This window comes from Dasypus novemcinctus, chromosome 13, assembly GCF_030445035.2.
Source record: "Dasypus novemcinctus isolate mDasNov1 chromosome 13, mDasNov1.1.hap2, whole genome shotgun sequence".
Taxonomy (NCBI): domain Eukaryota; kingdom Metazoa; phylum Chordata; class Mammalia; order Cingulata; family Dasypodidae; genus Dasypus; species Dasypus novemcinctus.
Window position 1 is genome coordinate 39178632 of NC_080685.1, and position 22170 is coordinate 39200801.

The window sequence follows — 22170 nt, forward strand, 5'->3', positions numbered from 1 at the left end:
TTAGATTTATAGTAGCTCAGTTCCACTGATAGATAGAAATTCTACTCCTCTGTAGCCTTATTCACCCTTTTTGAGTATTAATGTTATGCATATTACATCTATCAATGTTAGAAACCCAACAGTACATTGTTATAATTATTACTGTATCATCTGTAGTTATTTTCTTAATACAGCTTTGCACTTTTACTGGTAAATATATCACACATACTTTATATTCTTATAGGTATAGGCCCAACAATACATTATATATTTGTATGATTTTATACAATTGATTTTGAAATAGTTGAAAAAGGAGAAAAGTCTGTTTTTAAACTGTCTTGGTAATTGCATAATTACCTTTACTGGTATCTTTTTTCCTGTGAATCAAATCACCATCTTGGGTCACTTGCTTTCAACTTGAAGAAATTTCCTAACTATTTCTTGTAAGGCAAGTCTGCTAGCAAGAAATTCTCTCCATTTCTGTTATGTGTCAAGCTTCCTAAATGTGTAGGTTATTGCTTTTCAATAAATTTGGGGAGTTTTCAGCCATTATTTCTTTAAATATTTTTCTTCACCTGTCTCTCTCCTTTCCTTTTGGTACTGCCATTACACATATGTTGGTGTGTTTAATGGTATCCCACATTTCTCTGAAGTCCTCTTCATTTTCTTTATTCTTTTTTCTTCTTTGGCTTGGATAATCTATCAGTTTTATTTTCAAGTTCACTTATGTTTTCTTCTGCCAATTCAAATCTACTGGTGAGTCCTCTAGTGAATTTTTATTTCAGTTATTATACTTTTCAATTCCAGAATTTCCATTTGATTTTTTAATAATTTATCTTTATTGATACTCTGTATTTGATGTAACATTGTCATCATACCTCTTTTTACCTCTTTAATTATGATTTCCTCTGCATACTGCTCCTCCTCCCCAGACTCGTTAATGTTGTTTGTTTACTGTTTAGTGACCTGCTGTATTATTTTACTATAGTCCATTTACCCTTCCACCATGTTAAACAGCTGATGTTGCTCTTTACAGAGGGCCAAGTTTGGATATGTCCACAGTCATCTTGAGATAATAGGAGTTTTGGTAGGGCATTCTTTCTGTTTTTCTCTGACCACATCTAGTTTTTAAATTGCACTAATTGCCAGATGCTTGTGCAGCTGTTTTCAAACATGCCCTGGGCAAACATTGCCCTATCAACTAATCCAATTAAATTCTGGCTTCTTTGAAAGAACAGTTTCTGGAGTAGTGTTTGCTATTTGTTTTAAACCAGGAGGCTGCCTCTAAGCTTTTTTATTCCCTGGTTCTCTCCTACAAAGTAGCCATCCTACAGTTGAGCCTGTACCTTGGGTCTCTTCCGAATTGCCTTTTACTGCAACCTCCTTTTAAACTTGAACTTTTCCATGTTCGGTACAAATTGAGTCAGTTCCTTTGGGAAGAGATTTTTGAGCTGTTTTATGGCTTGCCTCTCTATGAGGCAAAATCTCTAAGCAAGGACTCTCTGGACTTTGAATTGGATTGTTTACCCAGTATGGACATGTTCTTGGTCTTGGTATGCATTCTGGTGAGTGTGGACCCATTATAAACAGGATCTCTTGAAGATGCTATTTCAGTTAATTTATGATCAATTGAATCAGGTTGTGCTTTAATCCAGATTATAGGAGTCCTTTATAGGTAGAATGAAATTCAAATATATATATACAGAGAGCCACAGGAAGAAGCTGGAAGTCAACAGAACCCAGAGGAAAAAGAAGACATCACAATGTGCACTGCAATGTAACAGAAAAGCAAAGGACCATACATCGCTGGCAGCCAGCCCCAAAACACCACAGCCTTCAGGGAGAAAATGTTACCTTGCTGATACCTTGATTTTGGATTTCTCTTAGCCTCAAAACTGAGGGCCAGTGAATTCTAATTGTTTAAGCCAACCCTTTGTATGACTCTATGGTGTTTGTTTAAGTAGCTAGGAAACTAAGATACTGATAATGGCAAGCTTCTAGTGACACCACCACTGTACAATCTGAGTGCTTGGTGGAGGGGAAAGGGCAGCTTCCCAGCTTACCTTTCCCAGTGTGAAGCCTCACAAGCTGGGGCAAGAGAGATCAGGATCTTAGTCTTTTCAGCACTGTGGCCAACGTAGAGTTCCCTGTTCCACTGTTGGGAGGTCGGCAGCAGAAGGGAGCTCCTGCCTCGCAACTGCCCTTGCCTAGGACCTCATCTCAGCAACAGGTAGCTGGGGACAGAATAAGAAAAGTTGACATCCTCCTCTAGGAAGAAGGTCCTCTGACTGGAAGCCGGGTAAGGAGAAGGGATCCCCCCATCTTCTTGGCTACAGCAGACTCAGAAGATTGTCACTGCCTTGCTGGACTGGGAGGAAAGGGAAGGAAACACTTCCTTTTTTAGCAAATTTTCATAGATTTTCTTCAATAGATATTTCATCATTGTCTATTTGCCCTTTGGACATTACTAGAGGAAATGTTTGTTTGTTTATATTATAGTTTTCAAGAGTTTCACAGGAGAGCAGGTCAGTGGAGCTCCTCACATAGTTAAGCCATTAAAATTGATAGTAAAACTTTGTATGCTGTACAGTTGTATGTGGTTGTTTTTTTTTGAGGTGAAGATTAGGGTTTTTTTTTAAAAAAAACATATATAACAGCTTTATTGAGGAATTGAAGCATGACTGCACAAATTTAACTGCACACTTGATAAGTTTTGACATGTATACATCTGTGAAACCATCACCACAGTCAAGATAATGACCATGTCCATTATATTCAAACATTTTAATAGTTTCCTGCTGACCCTTTGTAATCCCTCCCTGTCAGTTCTCTTCCTTGTCACTAGGGAACCACTGATCTAATTTGTTAATTAAATTAGTTTGCATTTTCTAAAATTTTCATAAAATATCATATATACTTTTGTTTTCTTTCACTCAGCAAAATTATTTTGAGATTCATCCATGTTGTTGCTTTTATCAGTAGTTCATTTTTTTTCAAGCCCATATAGAATAAATGTTTAATAATGCTCACCATTATTTTTGAGAATCACTTTTTTACTATTTAAAAAGGAAAATCTGTAACTACTATGAAAATACCCAACAAATATCTGAACATTTTTATATGCCCTCCATACATGCCCTGGATAACTCCCTCCCAACCATGTGTCCTCCATCAATAACACCGTACACCAGCATTCCTCCCCTGCCATAGTTGAACCCCTCTGTGGTCCAAAACTTCTTTAAAAATGAAGCCTATTATATTGCCAAATTCAATTAATAGGAAAATGAAATAGTAATGATAGGTTTGAAGATTAGAAATAGAATACATATGAATTTAGAAAAACTAAAATAAAGAAAATAAATTGGGGTATTAAAAAATGAAAAATATCATAAAACTTTGTTTTTTACATTTTGCCTTTCATCACTGTACTAGGTGTTGCCCTGTATGTACAGCAGCAAGGCAATTTCTTTCATTTCTTATAGTAGTTACAGTTACAAACAACAATGGAGGGAGTGCTGAGTTCCTAGCTAGGGAGCTCTGTCACATTCCTCAGTGGAACAGCAACAATCCCCCAAGTACAATGGCAAAGACCAGTGAAGAAGGATGGTCCAATGATGAGCCCTTGATACTGATGACTATGCTTATGAGCCTGTGTGCCTGAAATTTCAACTAGACCTAGAGCTGCAGGGTGCCTGAGAGCCTCCATGTTGCTCAAATGTGGCCACTCTCAAAGCCAAACTCAGCATGTAAATGCATTACCTTGCCCCCAGCATGGGACATGATTCCGAGAATGAGCCTCTCTAGTGGGATGACTACCAATCACTAACAGATGATTCAACTGGAAAAAGACCTTGAATAAAAGGGGGAAATGGTAAAGACAAATGTGTTTATATAGCTAAGAGTCTTCAAAAAAGAATCGGAAGGTTGTCAGAGGGGTTGTGCTTATGCACGCCTCAGCAGGATCCCGGAGACAGCCAAAGGAGATGCAACCCCAGGTACTAGTGCTCCTAAGGGCTATGGAGATAGACAGGTTCTACAGTCATGGCAGATGGCTCTGGAGTTCAGTTCCTTGTCAGTGAGCCCTACTTTGTATTTTCTGTTTCTGAGTGTGATAGAATTGGACTCAGATGTGACCTTTCTGAACATGCCTCTTCTGTCACTTTTACTGAAGCTGTGGTTGGTGCCAGGGTTGGTGTATACTCAGGAGACTTGAATCTCTAGACTGGCCGTGTGCCGACTGGGCCCTGAGCCTCAGCAGAGTTGCAATACCTACTCTCCAGTTAGTTGGAGTTACCCAGGTTAGCTGTCAAGTTGGTGAAGGTGGTCAACCACCACACCTGGGAACCAAGAGTGCCTACAACTCGAAGCAGGAGAATCACATCCATCAACCATGTGGGATCTAAGACCCCTCTTGATATAGAGGTGGAGTGGACATCACCATCCTAGGGTCCACAGGATGGAGGAATAAAATATGGATTAGAGTGGACTTACTGGTGTTCTACTATAGAAAGATTGTGACTAGTAATGGAAGAAACTGTAGCACTGATGTGGAGAAAGTGGCTACGGTAGTCACTGAGGGTAGGGAGAGGAAAGAAGAGATGTGATGTGGGGGCATTTTCGGGACTTGGAGTTGTCCTAAATGATATTTTGCAGGGACAGATGCTGGACATTATATATCCTGCCATAACCCACTGAAAACATTGGGGAAGAGTGTAAACTACAATGTAAACTATAATCCATGCGGTGCAGCAGCGCTTCAAAATGTATTCACCAAATGCAATGAATGTGCCACAATGATAAAAGAGGTTGTTGATGTGGGCAGAGTGGGGGGTGGGGTGTAGGGTGTATGGGAACCTCTTATATTTTTTAATTTAACATTTTTTGTGATCTGTGTATCTTCAAAAAGTAGAAATAAATAAATAAAAGGATGATCACAGGAGCTTTTCTACTGTAGACAGAAAATGAAACAGCCCACGTATGTGAAATTCATTTAGGAATATAAACATGCAAGGTAGTAGTATCGGTGAATGCCTTCTGTTCACTTTTTTAAAATTTTAATATATATTTTTTATTAGAGAATTTCTGAGTTTACAAAACAATCATGAATAATATGCAGAATTCCCATTCATCACTTCTCCACCAACACCTTGCGTTGTTGTGGAACATTTGTTACAGATTATGAAAGAACATTATCAGGCTATTACGACTGTCTGTGGTCCATAGCTTACATTTGATATATTTTCCCATACACCCCTATTATTAAAATCATGTATTAGTATTGTCCATTTGTTATAGATCATAAGAGAACACTCTCATATTTGTACTATTAACCACAGTCCATCTTCTGTCTCATGGTTCACTGTGTTATACAGTCCCATGCCTTGGACAGTCTATCCAAAGTGTACACTCATTGCCTCTCACTTTTATCATAGAGTTATATGGTCATCATCTCAGTAAATTTTTGAATATTTCCCTTAATCCAAAAGAAAAAAACCCATACTCCCCTATTACTGACCCTTAGTTTTAATATAATACCTTCTTTGACATTAATGCAAATATATTACAATATTGCTGTTAACAAAATTGCTGTTAACAATGTCCATAAGTTACATTAATTGTATTTTCCCATGCCCCACTATAATCTTACCACTTGTAATAGTGAAGTACATTTATTCTAGTTCATAAAAGAACATTTTCAGATTTGTGCTGTTAACCCACAGTCCTTATTCACCTCAGGGTTCATTATGTTATTCAGTCCCTAGATTATTCTCTAGCTTTCTTTCAAGTGACATTTACATCCATAAACTACCCTTTTCATCCACAATCCCATTTATAAACCAGCTGTGCTAGTTATACTAACTATAATGCGTTGCTATCAACTCTATCCATTTCCATGTTTTTACAATCAAGCTAATTAAAATTTTACATACATTAAGCATTGGTACCCCTTCTCAACCCTCATTCTATCACCTAGTAACCTATACTCTAGGTTTTTACTCCATGTGTTTATTCTTTGTACTTAGCTCATATTAGTGAGAACATAACAATATTTGTCCTTTTGTGTCTAGCTTATTTCACTCAGCATAATGTCCTCAAGGTTCATCCATGTTATCATATATATCCCAATTTCATTCTTACAGCAGCATGGTATTCCATCATATATCTATACCACATTTAGTTTATTCATTCCATGGTTAATGGACACTTGGGTTGTGTCTATCTTTTGGCAATTGTGAATAATGCTATGAACATGGTGTGCAAATATCCATGTGTGTCACTGTTTTCACTTCTTCTCAGTATATTCCTAGTAGAGGGCTGCTGGGTCATACAGAAGTTCTATATTTAGCTCCCAGAGGAACTGCCAAACTGGCTTCCACAGAGATTGTTAACATGCTACATTCCCATCAACAGTAAAGGAGTGATCTATTTCTCCACACCCTCTCCAGCACTTGGTTTCTGTTTTTTTTCAATAATGGCCATACTGTGAGGTATGAAATGATATTTCATTGTAGTTGTCCTAGTGATATTGAACATTTTTATGTGCTTTTTCACCATTTATATTTCCTCTTTTCGTCCATTTTTATTTTTTTATTTTTGCTGTTCTTTTATTAAATTTGTGTGTTTGTGCTTTTTTTCCCATTTTAAAATTGGATTGCTTGCCCTTTTATTGTTGATTTGTATGATCTCTTCACATAGCATGGAAATAAAACCCTTACCAGCTATGTAGTTTGCAAATATTTTCTCCCATTGAGTGGGCTACCTTTGATAAAGTCCTTTAAAGCACAAAAGTGTTTAATTTTGAGGAGGTTCCATTTATCCATTTTTTCTTTCATTGCTCATACTTCTGGTGCAAGTTTCAAGAACCACCACCTACCACCAAGTCTTAAAGATGTTTCTGTACATTTTCTTCTAGGAGTTTTATGATTCTAGCCTTTATATTTAGGTCTTTGATTCATTTTGAGTTAATTATTTAATAAGTGTGAGATAGAAGTCTTCTTTCTTTCTTTTGTCTATGGGTATCCAGTTCTCACAGCACCATTTCTTGAATAGACTATTCTGTACTGGCCAATGCGCTTGAAAGCCTTGTCAAAAATAACTTGACCATAGATGTGAGGGTCTGTTTAAGAGTGATTATTAAGAGGTTGTTTAATCTCCATGTATTTGTGAATTTTCCCTTTTTCTGCCTATTGTTGATTTGCAACTTTATTTCCTTATGATCAGAGAAGGTGCTTTGTATAATTTCCATCTTTTAAAATTTATTGAGGCCAACAAATGGCCTATCCTGGAGAAAGATCCATGAGCACTTGAGAAGAATGTATATCTTGCTATTTTGGGGAGCAGTGTTTTGTATATATCTATTAGGTTTAGTTCATTTATCATATTATTCAAGCTGTCTGTTTCTTTATTGATCCTCTGTCCAATAATGAAAGTTGTATTTTAAAGTCTCCAACTATTATTGTAGAGACATCTCTTTCTTCTTTCAGTTTTGCCATTCTTTGCCTCTTGTAATTTGGGGCATCTGATTAAGTGCATATACATTTATGATTATTTCTTCCTGGTAAATTTCCTTTTTATTGATGTGTAATTTCCCTCCTTGTCTCCAATAACAGCTTTACTATTAAAGTCTATTTCATTTAAAATAAGTATAGCTACTCCAGCTTTTTTGTTGTTGTTGTTATTGTTACTGCATGTGAGGAATGTCTTTTTCCAGACTTTCATTTTCAGTCAGTTAGCATCCCTGGGTCTAAGGATAGTGTCTTGTAGACAGCATGTAAATGATCATATTTTCTTATCCATTCTGCCAGCCTTTATCTTTTGATTGGGGTGTTTAATCCATTGACATTCAATGTTATTACTGTAAAGGTAGTTCTTACTCCACCCATTTTGACCTTTGTGTTTTATCTATCATATCTTATTTTCGCTACTCTTATTATACTTTTAGGTACTTTAACTGATAAAATCTTTATTTCTAGAATGTCTTCCAAGCCTCTCCTGTCTTTTCTTTTCAGGCTATAGCACTCCCTTTAGTATTTCCTGCAAAGCCATCTCTTGATTACAAACTCTCTCAGTTTCTGTCTTTGTGTGAATATTCTACACTCGCCCTCATTTTTGAAAGACAATCTTGCTGGATATAAGATTCTTGGCTGGCAGTTTTTCTCTTTCAATATCTTATACATATCATAACATTGCCTTCTTGCCTCCATGGTTTCTGAGGAGAAATCACCACTTAATCTTATTGGGCATCCCTTGTATGTGATGAATCGCTTTTCTCTTGTTGCTCTCAGGATTCTCTCTTTATCTTTGGCATTTGATATTTGGATTAGTATGTGTCTTGGATTGGGTCCATTTGGATTTATTTGGATGGAAGTACGTTGTGCTTCTTGGACACAGTACCTTTGTCCTTCAATAGGGTTGGAAAATTTTCTACCATTATTCTCTCAAATATTCCTTCTGCCCATTTTCTCTTCTCATTGTGGGACACCCATAACCCATGTGTTTTCATGTCTTGCTTTCATTTAGTTCCCTGAGGCCCTTTTCAATATTTTCATTTCTTCATCTTTTGTATGTTTACTTTCAGAGGCTTTGTTTTCCAGCTTACTGATCCTTTCTTCTGCCTCTTCAAATCTGCTCTTATCTGCATCCAGTGTATCTAAGATTTATTTATTTTTTCCCTACCCACTCATTGTTTGCATTTGCTGTGTCTCTTTGTTGTGTGCTGGTCATCTTTTTTTAGGAGGCACTGGGTACTTAACCTGGGTCCTCCCATGTGGGAGGGAGGCACCTAATTACTTGAGCCACCTCTGCTCTCTGCTTTGTTGTCTTTCTCATTATGCTTTCCTGTGTGTGTCTCTTGTTGCATCATCTTGTTGCATTAGCTCACTGTCTTGCTCATCCTCTTTAGAAGGCACAGGGAACTGAACCCCGACCTCCCATGTGTGGGCAGGAGCTCAGTCGCTTGAACTACATCTGCTTCCTGCGTCCAGTGTATTTTTAATTTCATGTATTGTGCCTTTCATTCCCATAAGACCTGCTATTTTTCTATATATGCTTTCAAATTCTTCATTGTTCTTTCCCAGTGTCTTCTTAACATCCTTAATCTCTTTAACCATCTCACTGAATTTTTTAAGTCATCTGTGATGACTTGTCCCAATTCCTTTATATCATCTAGAGGCTGAACTTGTATCCTTTGGCCATACCTTCTTTTTTTTTTTTAAACAAATCAGTTTTATTGGTATATATTAATAAAGCTTACAGATCGTCCAAAGTATATAGTCAATGCTATTTTGCTGTAATCACATAGTTGTGCATTCATCACTTCAATCATTATTAGAGCATTTTCATTATTTCAATAATAATAATAAACAAAAAACAGATAAACAAGTAAACAAGAGAATTCTTCACCTCTTAATATCTTTATGTTTTCCCTGCTGTACATATCCTCTATTTCTGTCTGTTCTTGCAGTTATTTATTTATTCAGCAGATGTATTGAGATATATTCATATACCATACAATCTATCCAAAGTATGTAATTAATGGCTTTTAGTATAATCACAATGTTGTGCAGTCATCACCACAAAAAATGGTAGAACTATTTCATTACTCCAAAAAGAAAGACTTCACTTCTCTTAGCATACCTTCCCCAACCCTACATAACCACTAATCTAATTTCATCTTTATAAATTGATTTATCTTTATATTTTATGTAAATAGAATCATACAATATGTCACACAGTATATTTAGTTCATAGTTGCGCATTCATATTGTATTTTTCCTTTTTGTGTATAGCTTGCTTCACTCAATATAGTGTCCCCCAGGTTCAACCATGTTGTCATATGCTTTACAGCTTCATTTTGTCTTACAACTGCATAATATTCTATCATGTAAATAAACCACAGTTGTTATCCATTCATCGGTTGATGGATAACTGGGTTGTTTCCAGCTTTTGGCCATCGTGAATAATGCCTCTATGAACATCGGTGTGTAGATATACACAGTAGTGGTATTGCAGGGTCATGTGGCAAATCTATAAACTTCTTTAGGAACTGCAAACAGCCCTCCACAGTGGCTGTACCATTCTACATTCCCACCAACAATGAATAAGTGTTCCTGTCTCTCCACATCCTCTCCAACATTTGTAGTTCTCTGTCTTTTTAATAGTGGCCATTCTGATAGGTGTGAAATGATACCTCATTGTAGTTTTGATTTGCATTTCCCTAATCTTTAGTGATGTTGAACATTTTTTAATATGTTTTCTTTTTGCCATTTATATTTCTTCTTTGGACAAATGTCTTTTCAAGTCTTTTGCTCATTTTTTATCGGGTTGTCTTTTTATTATTGAGTTGTAACATCTCTTTATATATCATACATATTAAACCCTTATTGGACATGTGATTTCCAAATATTTTCTCCCATTGAGTCAGCTGCCTTTTCACCCTTTTGACAAAGTCCTCTGAGGTGCAAAAGTGTTTAATTTTGAGGAGGTCCCATTTATCTATTTTTTTCTTTCGTCGCACGTACTTTGGGTGTAAGGTCCAAAAAACAACCACTTACCACAGGGTCTTTAAAACATTTCCCTACATTTTCTTCTAGTAATTTTATGGTCCTGGTTTTTGTAGTTAGGTCTTTGATCCATTTTGAGTTGATTCTTGTATAGAGAGTGAGATAGGGGTCCTCTTTCATTATTTTGGTTAAGGATATCCAGTTCTCCCATCAACATTTGTGAAGAGACTATTTTGTTGTGTTTATGTGGACTTGATAGCGATGGTCAAAAACTAGTTGGCCATAGAGGTGAGGGTTTATTTCTGGACTCTCAGTTCTATTCCACTGATTAATCTGTCTATCTTTATGCCAGTACCATGCAGTTTTGACCCCTGTAGCTTTGTAATCTGTTTCAAGGTCAGGTAGTGAAATTCCTCCCATATTTCTCTTCTTTTTTAGAATGCTTTTGGCTATTTGGGTGTACTTTCCCTTCCAAATGAATTCAATAATTGCCTTTTCTATTTTCTGTAAAGTAGGCTGTTGGAATTTTTATTGGTATTTCACTGAATCTGTAAATCAATATGAGTAAGATTGACATCTTCATGATATTTAGTCTTCCAGTCCATGCGCATGGAATTTCTTTCTATATGTCTACATCGTCTTTTAGCATTGTTTTGTAGTTTTCTGCATATAGGTCCTGTACTTCTTTGGTTATATTGATTCCTAGGTATTTGAGTCTTTTTGTTGCTATTGTAAACAGAGTTTTTCTGTGATTTCCTCCTCAATTGTTCAGTACTAGTGTACAAAAACATTACTGATTTTTGAGTGTTGATCTTGTATCTTGCCACTTTGCTGAACTTGTTTATTAGCTCAAGTAGCTTTGTTGTAAACATTTCAGAATTTTCTAAGTATAAGATCATGTCATCTGCAAATATAAGAGTTTTACTTTTTTCCTGTTTGGATGCCTTTATTTTTATTTTTTTTTCTTGTCTCACTGCTCTAGCTAGAAGTTCTAGTATTACGTTGAATAATACTAGATGACCATGGGCATCCTTGTCTTGTTCCCAATCTTAGAGGGAAAACTTTCAACCTTTCCCCATTGAGTACGATGTTGGCTATGAGTTTTTCATATATGCCTTTTATCATATTGAGGAATTTTCCTTCTATTCCTATCTTTCAAAGTGTTTTCAATCAAGAAAGGATGCTGAATTTTGTCAAATGCCTTTTCTGCATCTATTGAGATGATCATGTGGTTTTTTTTCCTTCAATTTGTTAATGTGGTATATTACGTTAATTGCATTTCTTATGTTGAACCAGCCTGGCATACCAGGAATAAATCCCACATGGTCATGATGTTTAAGTCTTTTAATATACTATTGGATTCAATTTGCAAGTAGTTTGTTGAGAATTTCTGCGTCTATGTTCTTTAGAGAAATTGGTCTGTAATTTTCTTTTCTTATGGTGTCTTTATCTGGCTTTGGTATTAGGATGATGTTGGCTTCATAAAATGTGTTGGGTAATTTTCGCTCTCTTCAGTTTCTTGGAAGAGTTTAACCAGTATTGGTGTTAATTCTTTTTGAAATGCTTGGTAGAATTCACCTGTGAAGCCATCTGGTCCTGGACTTTCCTTCATTGGGAAATTTTTGATGATAGATTCAATCTCTTTATATGCAACTGGTTTGTTAAGTTCTTGTATTTCTTGTAGTGTAAGTGTAGGTTATTTGTGCATTTCTAGGAAATTTGTCCATTTCATCTAGGTTATCTAGTTTGTTGACATGCAATTTCTCATAATATCCTCTTATTATCCTTTTTATTTCTGTGGGGTCATTCATAACTTCTGATTGTATTTATTTGCATCTTCTCTCTTTTTTACTTTGTTAGCCTAGCTAAGAGTTTGTCAATTTTATTGGTTTTCTCAAAGAACCAGCTTTTGGTTTTGTTGATTTTCTCTATTTTTTTTTCTTTTTTTCAAATTCATTTATTTCTGCTCTAATCTTTCTTTCTGCTTGCTTTGGGATTGATTTGCTGTTCTTTTAGTTTTTCAAGTTGTTCAGCTAGATCTTTGATTTTAGCTCTTTATTCTTTTTTAATACAGGCATATATGGCTGTAAATTTTCCTCTCAAGACTGTCTTCACTGTATCCCTTTTTTTTTTTAAGATTTATTTTTATTTATTTCTCTCCACTTCCCCTCCCCTCCATTGTCTGCTCTCTGTGCCCATTCACTGTGTGCCTGTGTCTGCTTGCATTTTTGTCAGTGGCACCAGGAATCTGTGTCTCTTTTTATTGTGTCATCTTGCTGCATCACCTCTCAGTGTGTATGGCACCACTCCTCGGTGGGCTGCGATTTTTTTCTCCCCACAGGGCTGCTCCCCTTGCGGGGTACACTCCTTGCTCGTGGGGCTCCCCTACACAGGGGACACCCCTGTGTGGCATGGCACTCCTTGCACGCAGCAGCACTGCACATGGGCCAGCTCACCATACAGGTCAGGAGGCCCTGGGTACCAAACCCTAGACCTCCTGTCTGGTAGGCAGATGCTCTATCAGTTGAGTCCCATAAGTTTTGATAAGTTGTGTTCTCGTTTTCATTTGTCTTAATATATTGTCTTTCAACCTGGGCCTTTAGGATTGCCCCTGTTAGTTGTTCAAAACTGGGCTCTGGACCCATAATGGGATGCAGACTTACTTCCTAGGGCCTTGGGGAGGGAGGCTATACAGGCCAGGAGAAACCTCTCTTATTTACTTTGTTTCCTCTGATGCACTTCCTTGGCCTGCCAGCAGCTGGCATGCCCTGGCAGTCCTCTTAGTTCAGTGCCTGGTTGGAGTGTGTTCACTGCATTACAGACTGGATCAGTGTGATAGAGGTTCCTGCCTGGAAGCTAGGATTCTTTCTCAGACTTTCTGAGACAGTTCTCCAACCTTCGCTGGCAACCTCCTCCCTTTTTCCAGGTCGGAAATAATTCCATTCTTCTTTGTGTCTTCAACTGTCAATTCTGGTTAGTAGAGAGGGAGGTTAAGAGGATTGGGTCTCTTTAGTCCCAGATTTCTTTAATCTCATTCTGGCTCCCAAAGCAAACAATGGCATAGCCCCACTTGGCCTTGAAGGGCTTTTGGAACACAGCCGACCAAATGTGTGGGTCAAAACTAAAGTCACCCTTTCTTTCCCATTTCCTGGGGAGGTGCATCCTTAACAATCAGCCCTGGTTAGTACAGAGGAAGATTGAAAAGGTTGGATCTCTTTAGTCCCTTGCTGGCTCCCAAGGCAAATGGTGTTGTGTTCCCACCAAGCCTGGAAGGGCTCCTGGGACACAGAAGACCAAGTATGTGGGTCAAAAGCTGAGTCAGCCTTAGGCTGTGTCCCTCTCTCTCCCTTTCCTGGGGCAGTGGATCCATGGAAACCCCCTTTGTTTATAGCCGGCCCAGAAGCCTAAGAATTCTAGTTTCCTTAGTGTGGAGGCTGGCAGTAGTGGCCCTGGCTTTTAACGCATAGTTTTCAAGTCAAGATTCTTTTCCTTTGCCCCTCTCTCTTCTCGGTGTTGTCCAGCCTTCCTCTGATATACTAAACCCTAGAAGATTTTTTTCCAGCCCATTTCTACCTGTCCTCTAGCTATTTTTCTGGGAAAGAAGAGAATCCTGTGTCTTTCTAATCTGCCATCTTCCTGAAAGTCTCCTTTGGCCATACCTTCTTGTTTGTTGGTATAGATTATAATTTTTTGTTGGTATCTCAGCATCTGATTTTCTTGATATATTCTGGGTTCAGTTTCTGTCATTAGTCTGGGGCTTTCTGTTTGATTGGCTTTGAGCTACAGCCCCTCTTTGATACTTGGTTCAATTTAATTTGGAACTTCATAATGGCTCATTTTTAGCCAATCTGAAAATTTTCAGCTCTTTTTCATCTGTTTCTTGCCCTTTCTCCATTGCTGGTTGCAGGGTAGATGCCAAGGATGCAGTAGGTACTGTAAGTCATGGAGGCTGAAGCTGCCCACATTGCCCCAGGATCCAGTGAAGCTTCTCCCACTTTTATCCTTTGCGGGGGTAGGGATAGAGCCACAACTGTGTGAAATAATCCAAGTCGTGCAGGCCAAGACCATCTGTAGTTGCCCGGAGAGACTGATAAAGCTCCATATCCCTGTCTCTCCTGCCTGAGGTAGGGATTGGAGCCACAGGTGTTGGTCAAAACTGACCACAGTTGCCCAGATAGACTGATAAAGGACTGGCTCCCCTCCTCTCCACCAAGGACAGGGATGGAGCCACAATTGTGTGTAGTAGTCTTGTCTGTAAGGGCCAAAAGCAGCTACAGTTGCCTGGAGAGGCTGAGGGAAAACTGCCCCTCCTCTCTGTCATGGCAGGGATGGAGCCACTGGTATGCCCATGGTCTCGTCTGTGTGGACTGAAAGTGACTGCAGTTGCCTGGAGAGGCTGAGGGAAAACTGTCCCTCCTTCTCTCTGTCAGGGGCAGAGATGGAGCCACAGGTGTCAACAATCTAGTCTGCACTGGCCAAAAGCAACTATACTTGCCCAGAGAAGCTGGTGTAGGTCCTTCCAGCTTCCTTCTCACAAATCTTAACTGGAGATGGGCAGTCTCCTCCTACTGTTCTTCTAAGGATGTTTCAGGATGTTCTTCTGGTCTTCTGGGTCCCTCGGGTCCTCCAAACAGGTTATTTAGAAAACTCCTAATTTATTACTAACCACACTATAGGATGAGCTAACTCTGGGAGTCCTCTACTCTGCTGCCTTCTTGCCCTATCCCCCAGTAGTTCAATCTTTTTTTTATTACTGAGTAGTACTCTGTTGTACAGATATAAAACAATTTGCTTATCCATTTACCTGTTGGTGGATATTTGGGTTGTTTCTACTTTGGGATATTGTAAATAAAGCTACTGTGAACACTTGTGTACATGTCTATAGGGACATTTGCTCTCATTTTCTTGAGTAAATACCTAGGAATGGATTGTCTGGGTTATATGGTTTGTGTACATTTAATTTTTTAAGAAACCACCAAAATGTTTTCCAAAGTGGTTGAGTGATTTTACATTCTCACCACCAGTACATGGGAATTCCAATTCCTCCACATCCTTCTCAACACTTGATATGACCAGTTTGTTTTATTTCTTTATTAGAGACATTGTGAGTTTTCAGAACAAAAATGCATAAAATCTAGGATTCCCATATACCACTCCATCACCAACACCTTGCATTGGTGTGGGACATTTGGTACAATTTATGAAAATACATTTTTATAATTGTATTATTAATTAAAATCCATGGTTTTACTTAGGTCTTACTACATATTATAGTTCCATGGATTTTTAAAAATGTTTATTCTATTACCATAAATACAATCTAATATTTCCCCTTTTAATCATTTTCAAATATATATCTACTTAAGTACTGTTAATTGCAGTCACAATATTGTGCTGTCATCTATTACCAAGACTTTTCCATCATTCCAAATAGGAGTCCTATACATTTTAAGCCTTAACTTCCCATTCTCTATCCCCACCCTGACCCCTAGTAACTTATATTCTAAATTCTGACTCTCTGTCTTTGCTTATTCTCATTGTTTAAAATCCATGAAGCTATATAATATTTGTCCTTTTCTGCCTGGCTTATTTCACTCAACATGATGTCTTCAAAGTTTATCCATCATATTCTCACATGTATCAAAACTTCAGTCCTTTTTACAGCTGAATAATATTCCATTGTATATATAAACAACATTTTATTCTTCAGTTGATGGACACTTTGGTTGGCAATTGTGAATAATGCTGCTAGGAACATTACTGTTCATATATCTGTTCAAGTCCCTGCTTTCAGTTCTTTTGGGTCTATACCTAGTAGTAGTAAAATTGTCGGGTTTTTATAGTTCTATACTTAGCTTTCTCAAGAACTGCCAAATTGTCCTTCACAGCAGCTATACCATTTTACATTCCCACCAGCAATTAATTAGCATTCCTATTTCTCTGCATTCTCTCTAACCTTGTTATTTTCTGTATATATTTTTTTAAGATCAGTCATTCTAATGGGTAAGAAATGGTATCTTACTGTGGTTGTGATTTGCATTTCCCTGATGGCTAATGATATTGACATCTTTTCATTTGCTTTCTGGCCATTTTTATATTTTCTTTGGAGAGATGTCCATGACCAATCTTTTTAAATTTTAGCCTTTCTAATAGGTGTGTGGTGGTGTCACATTGTGATTATAATTTACATTTCCCTAATACTGATAATGTTGGCTATTTTTTCATGTCCTTATTTGTCATCGATATATATTATAGCTTCTTTTGTAAATTGTCCAAACTTTTTGCCCATTTTTATTGGGTTGTTTTCTTATCATTGGGTTTTAAGAGTTCCTTATATATTCAAGATACAAGTCCTTTATCACATACATGATTTGGAGGCATTTTTTTCCAGGCTTTTGCTTCCCTTTTTTCATTCTCTTCATGTTTTTCAAAGAGCAAGAATTCTTCATTTTGATGAAGTCCAATTAATTGACTTCCTTTTATGGATCATATTTTTGTTGTCTAACGAATCTCTACCTAACCCGAGGTCACAAAGATTTTCTCCCATGGTTTCTTCTAGCAGTTTTATAATTAGGTTTTACATGGTATTCTATGATCCTTTTAAATTTAATTTTGTATTTGATATAGATGGATCAAAGTTCATTTCTTTGCATATGGACTGGATATTGATATCCAGTCTTGTATGATATTCAGTGTGATGTTTTCATCCAGTAGCTTTTAAAGGAAAAATTAAAACAAAGCTAAGATAAAAAGGTTATACCAGGCTTTCCATTTTATCCCTGATTTTCTTGTTAGGTTATACATTTTGGTGGAACTTCTTAAGACATGATCCTGTGATTGGACTTCAACCTCAAATTTCCAGTCTTTATACTTAACCAATAAAATGTTATTTATATACTTTTTGGAAGCATAATATATACTATAGATAATTATAGCAAAAGTATAATGCGTTGCAGAAGACATTGCCAAACCAACATTTTGGAGACCAGACAAGGCTAGACAAACACATAACATGTGTCTGTGTAGATCACAGCACTAGGAAATACTCAGAAAAGTAAGTGAAAGAGGGACTAAAAATAAGACCCTTATTTAACTGTCCTCTACTTCTTGTCTAATGTACTAGTGGTTTGTTTTCCTTTGTTTAGCAAAAGAGATCTGCTAAAGAAGAGTCCTAAAAGGTGTCTTAAATATACGTATGTATGTACATATGTGTTTTAGTTTGCCAAAGAGCTGCCGATGCAAAGTACCAGAAGTGGATTGGCTTTTATAAGGGGGATTTATTTGGAGTAAAAGGTTACAGTGTTCAAATCGAGGCATCATAAGAGGTGCTTTTTCATCAAAGTCAGCTACTGTTGATCCTGTTGTACAGGCATGTAGCAAAGCAAGATGGTCACTGATCTCTGCTGAAATCTCAGCCTTCCTTTCCAGGCTCATTGTCTCTGGGAGCTCAGCTGTGAGCAGCCAGCATAGGGATAGGGTTTATCTCTTTTTCCAGGCTCTATTTGTCTTGGCTGTTTCTGCTTTCTTCCAGAGTTCAGCTGTAAGCTATCAGACATAAAGCGTCTCTTGGGCTGTTCTGTGGACCCAAGAGGGAGCTTTGTGCTTAAACAATCCTCTAGTCCTCTCTCACATGGGAGAAACAAAAATGGCAGCTTCCTTTCCAGTGTCTGTGTGTCTGTTTTTATCACACCCAGCAAGAGGGTGAAACTCAACCTGAGTCATGCCTCACTGACATAGTCCAATTGAAAGTCTCATGCCCACAGGAATGGATTCGCTCACATGCATAATCTTTCCTTCTTTGGGATTCATAAAATAAATTTGAACTGCCACACTTTGTATATGTGTATGTATATATGTATATATGTATGAGTGTGTGTATGAACATATGTATACATATACATATTCTAAGCATTGGCTAAGAAAGTAGAAAAATAGCACATAGTATAGATAGTTTATCCTGTAATATTGTACAGCCTTACTCAAAAATAAGAGAAAAAACGTTTCCACTCAGCTGTAAGTAATTACTCTTTAGTTTGCTGGAGAAAATAACTTTTGGGGGGGCTGATACATTTTTTTAGATAATCATGTAGCATAGGCTTTAGAGACAGATAACCAGCATTGTTCTACTGCCTACAAACTCAGAGATTTTAGGAAAATATTTTTCAGAGCCCCAGGGTCCTAGAAATGAATAGAAATATTAATTGTTACCTCTTCTGGGTTGTTAAGTTTAAATGAAAATATAAATTGATTACTAGCACAGTACTTAACATATAGTAGGTATTCAATTTTTTTTCCCTCTATTATCAGGGCTTTGACCTTTGAAGCTTTTGGCTATAGTTTGAAGAATCCATAGAAGGTTAGGACAAGAGAGGAAGAGTTTGTTATTTGGATGTAGTATAATCATTCATGATACTCTCCCCCACCAATTTTTCATAAAAATTTCTTTTAATGGTATTATTTTCCTTATCATCCATCAACAAAAGACTTAGAGAAGACAAAATTAGCATGTTTGGAAACAGCAAGTATTAAACTGTAAGATTTACAACAGTGGCTTTTTCTTTACTTTGTCTTATCTACCGGGGTTTATAAAGGCTTAATTTAGATAATTTAGACCTACTCTTTCTCCCTTTATGGGGGTGAAGGTGGTCATAAATTTGAAAGGAAGGGGTTTTCCAAACAGATAATAAGAATATCTCTCAATAGTTTATATAGCCTCCTCTAATAGCTTTTATTTTATTTATCTTTTTCTAATAGCTTTTAGAAAAAGCAATAATGGAATTCTTTAAAATATTTCCTGTATTGATTCTAATTCAGTGCTCATTTCACATGACGTCTACAAACACTATAGATTTGGATTACATACAAAAGACTGAGGAACAGCAGATACCAGGTTTTCAGCTGTTTTAAAGGTTTGTTTAAATTGATCATATCCCATTCATTTTTTTTCACTTGGTTTTTATAAAGGGTATTTATTTGGGGTAGGAACTTACAGATATCAGGCCATAAAGCTTAAGTTACTTCCCTCACCAAAATCTATTTTCACGTGTTGGAACAAGATGGCTGCTGACATCTATGAGGGTTAAAGCTTCCTGGGTTCCTCTGGGCTCAGCTCCTGTTTTCTCCACAAGGTCAGCTGTAGAGTATCAGGCAAACAACTCTGTCTCTCTCCCTGGGGCTCCAGCTTCAACATCAAACTCCAACATCAAAACTCCAACATTAAAAGCCCTGATATCCCATTCATTCTGATGGATTTAGTGACATTGGTTGATAATTGGAAAGAAACTGGTAGTCTTTAATCTGATCTTTTCACATTGTTTTAGGTAAGAGCCATATGACTGATACACCATCAGTATATCCAAAAGATGTAATAAGCATTTTCAAAGTATTAAACACCTCTACTTTAAAAAGGTGAATGGGTAGTGATAAATATCAAAATCCAAAAAAATTTTAAACTATTAGTCTCTTGCTGTTCTTTAAAAAAAAACTTAAGTGTGAAATGACTTCAGAGTATAAAATGTTTCTTTCCTCAATCCTTTTTTTTTTTAAAACATGTATTTTATTTCTCACCCTGCCCTCCCCCTCATTGTCTGCTCTCTTGTGTCCTTTCGCTGTGTGTTGTTCTGTGTCCACTTGCATTCTCAGCAGCACCAGGAATCTGTATCTCTTTTTGTTACATCATCTTGCTGCATCAGCTCTCTGAGTGTGCAGCACCATTCCTAGGCAGGCTGCGCTTTTTTCATGCAGGGTGGCTCTCCTTGTGGAGTGCACTCCTTGTGTGTGGGGCTCCCCTACACAGGGGACACCCCTGCATGGCATGGTACTCCTTGCATGCATCAGCACTGCATGTGGGCTAGCTCACCACATGGGCCAGGAGGCCCTGGGTTTGAACCCTGGACCTCCTATATGGTAGGCAGACGCTCTATCAGTTGAGTCACATCCACTTCCCTCCTTAATCCTTTTTAAGAATTGATTTCATTATCCAAAAAACTTTATTCATACTAAGTTGTTACTTGAATAACTGCCTGACTTTTATAATTTTTAAAAACGCTCTTTCAACAACTGTCTTGAAAGAATTATTATTCATTCAAGAGATTTAACTAGTTTTATTTTCATTAATCCAACAGAATAATTATTGAGTAGCATTATGTTCCAGGCTGGTCTTCCTGCAAAGACATTAACAATGCACAAAACAAAGCCCTTGTTCTTGTAGAGCTTAGTTCTTGAGACAAACACTAAACAGATATACAAATAAATGTAATTCAATAGCAGTTAGTGATAAGTGCTGAAAAGGAAAATCAGAGTAAATGGATAGGGAGTAATTTTAAATGAATATTGAGAAATTAAATTTTTTTCAGGTTGAAGCATATAAAATTTGTCTTTTTTGTTTGCTTTTAAGTATTTTCATTGCTGATGAAAACTGTTTAAAAAATAAGTAACTCTTTGTACATATTTAAAATTTAACCCAACTAGTAAATTTTGCATTTATAAATGCAAGTGTCTACAGAGGAATAAAAATCTTTTGTCAACCACTATTACTTTTAGCAGTGAAGTCAGCAGCTCATGAAATTTGTAATTCTGGATTGGTTTCAGCTTGCACCAGCTCCTGGGGAGCCTGTTGATACAGCACTGAGTTACAGGTTATTATTCAGCTGTAGAAGTTTTATGCTTAGGCATTTTCTTTCTCAGTCAGTTGAAATCTTGTATTTTTGCCAAATAAAATAAATTCCATACTAATAAGAAGCTATAAATAAACAGTAGGAGCATGAGTCAGAGCCAGCATCACCCTCATTCCTAGTGTGTACCTCTCCAGTCTTGACCAGTACATTCATTTTTGCATAAACATGTAGTACCAGATAACTACTCTTCTACAGATGAACTCTAGTTATTTACGTGAAGTCTATTTTTTTTAGAACTAACTATTACTGTAACTACAATTCTGGCAGAATTTTGACCAGAGTCAAAAGCAGAATGTGAAACTCTACATGCTTTTGATTGGGAGGGAGTGGGGGGAGAAAAAAACTTAATAGATTCCCTACCTTTTCTGAATAAATCCCTAAAAAGCTCAGCCCAGAAAACTGTTAGATTTCCAAAATGGATTTTTATATGATATAGTACAGCTCAGCATTTTTTTCAGGGGAAAATATAAAAAGTTTCTTGAGCGTCCTGTCTTTTCTACTGGTCATGTCCTGTCTGGTAAAAATTTTACCCTCAATCCTTTTTAAGAATTGATTTCATTATCCAAAAAAATGCTTCGTTCATTCATTCATTCAGTGTTCACGGAATACTTACTGTTAGTGGGCACAGTCCTACCATAGACTATATAAAAATAAATAAATCTTTGCTCTCAGGGAATTTATTATAGTAGAGAAAAGTGACATGTAAGTTGAAAATTACAATTTTATACAGGAACTATAAAAGAGATACATGCAGAATACTGACTTTACAAATAAATCTACTATTAATGAAGGATTTACTGTCCTAGCTGTTTTGTATAAGTTATTTCATTTTGTTTTTTTACTCTATGAAGTATATATTATTATACTATTTAACTAATGCCAGCTACACTAACTTCACAGGAGAAGGCGGAGATACCAGGAAAGGTTTTTCAGAGGAATAATTCTTGACCAGTAGAAGGATGAGTAGGGTAGAGAGTAGGAGGAAGATAAGACAATGTGGCCACACAGAAAGG

The 22170-nt window shown here is 37.0% G+C and overlaps 1 protein-coding gene across 6 annotated transcripts in view; it reads left to right on the plus strand.

Moving 5' to 3' along the window:
- The window catches only part of ATF6 (activating transcription factor 6), a 276008-nt gene that overhangs the window by 158737 nt on the left and 95101 nt on the right, over positions 1–22170 (plus strand). The gene's annotated exons all lie outside the window — the stretch shown is intronic.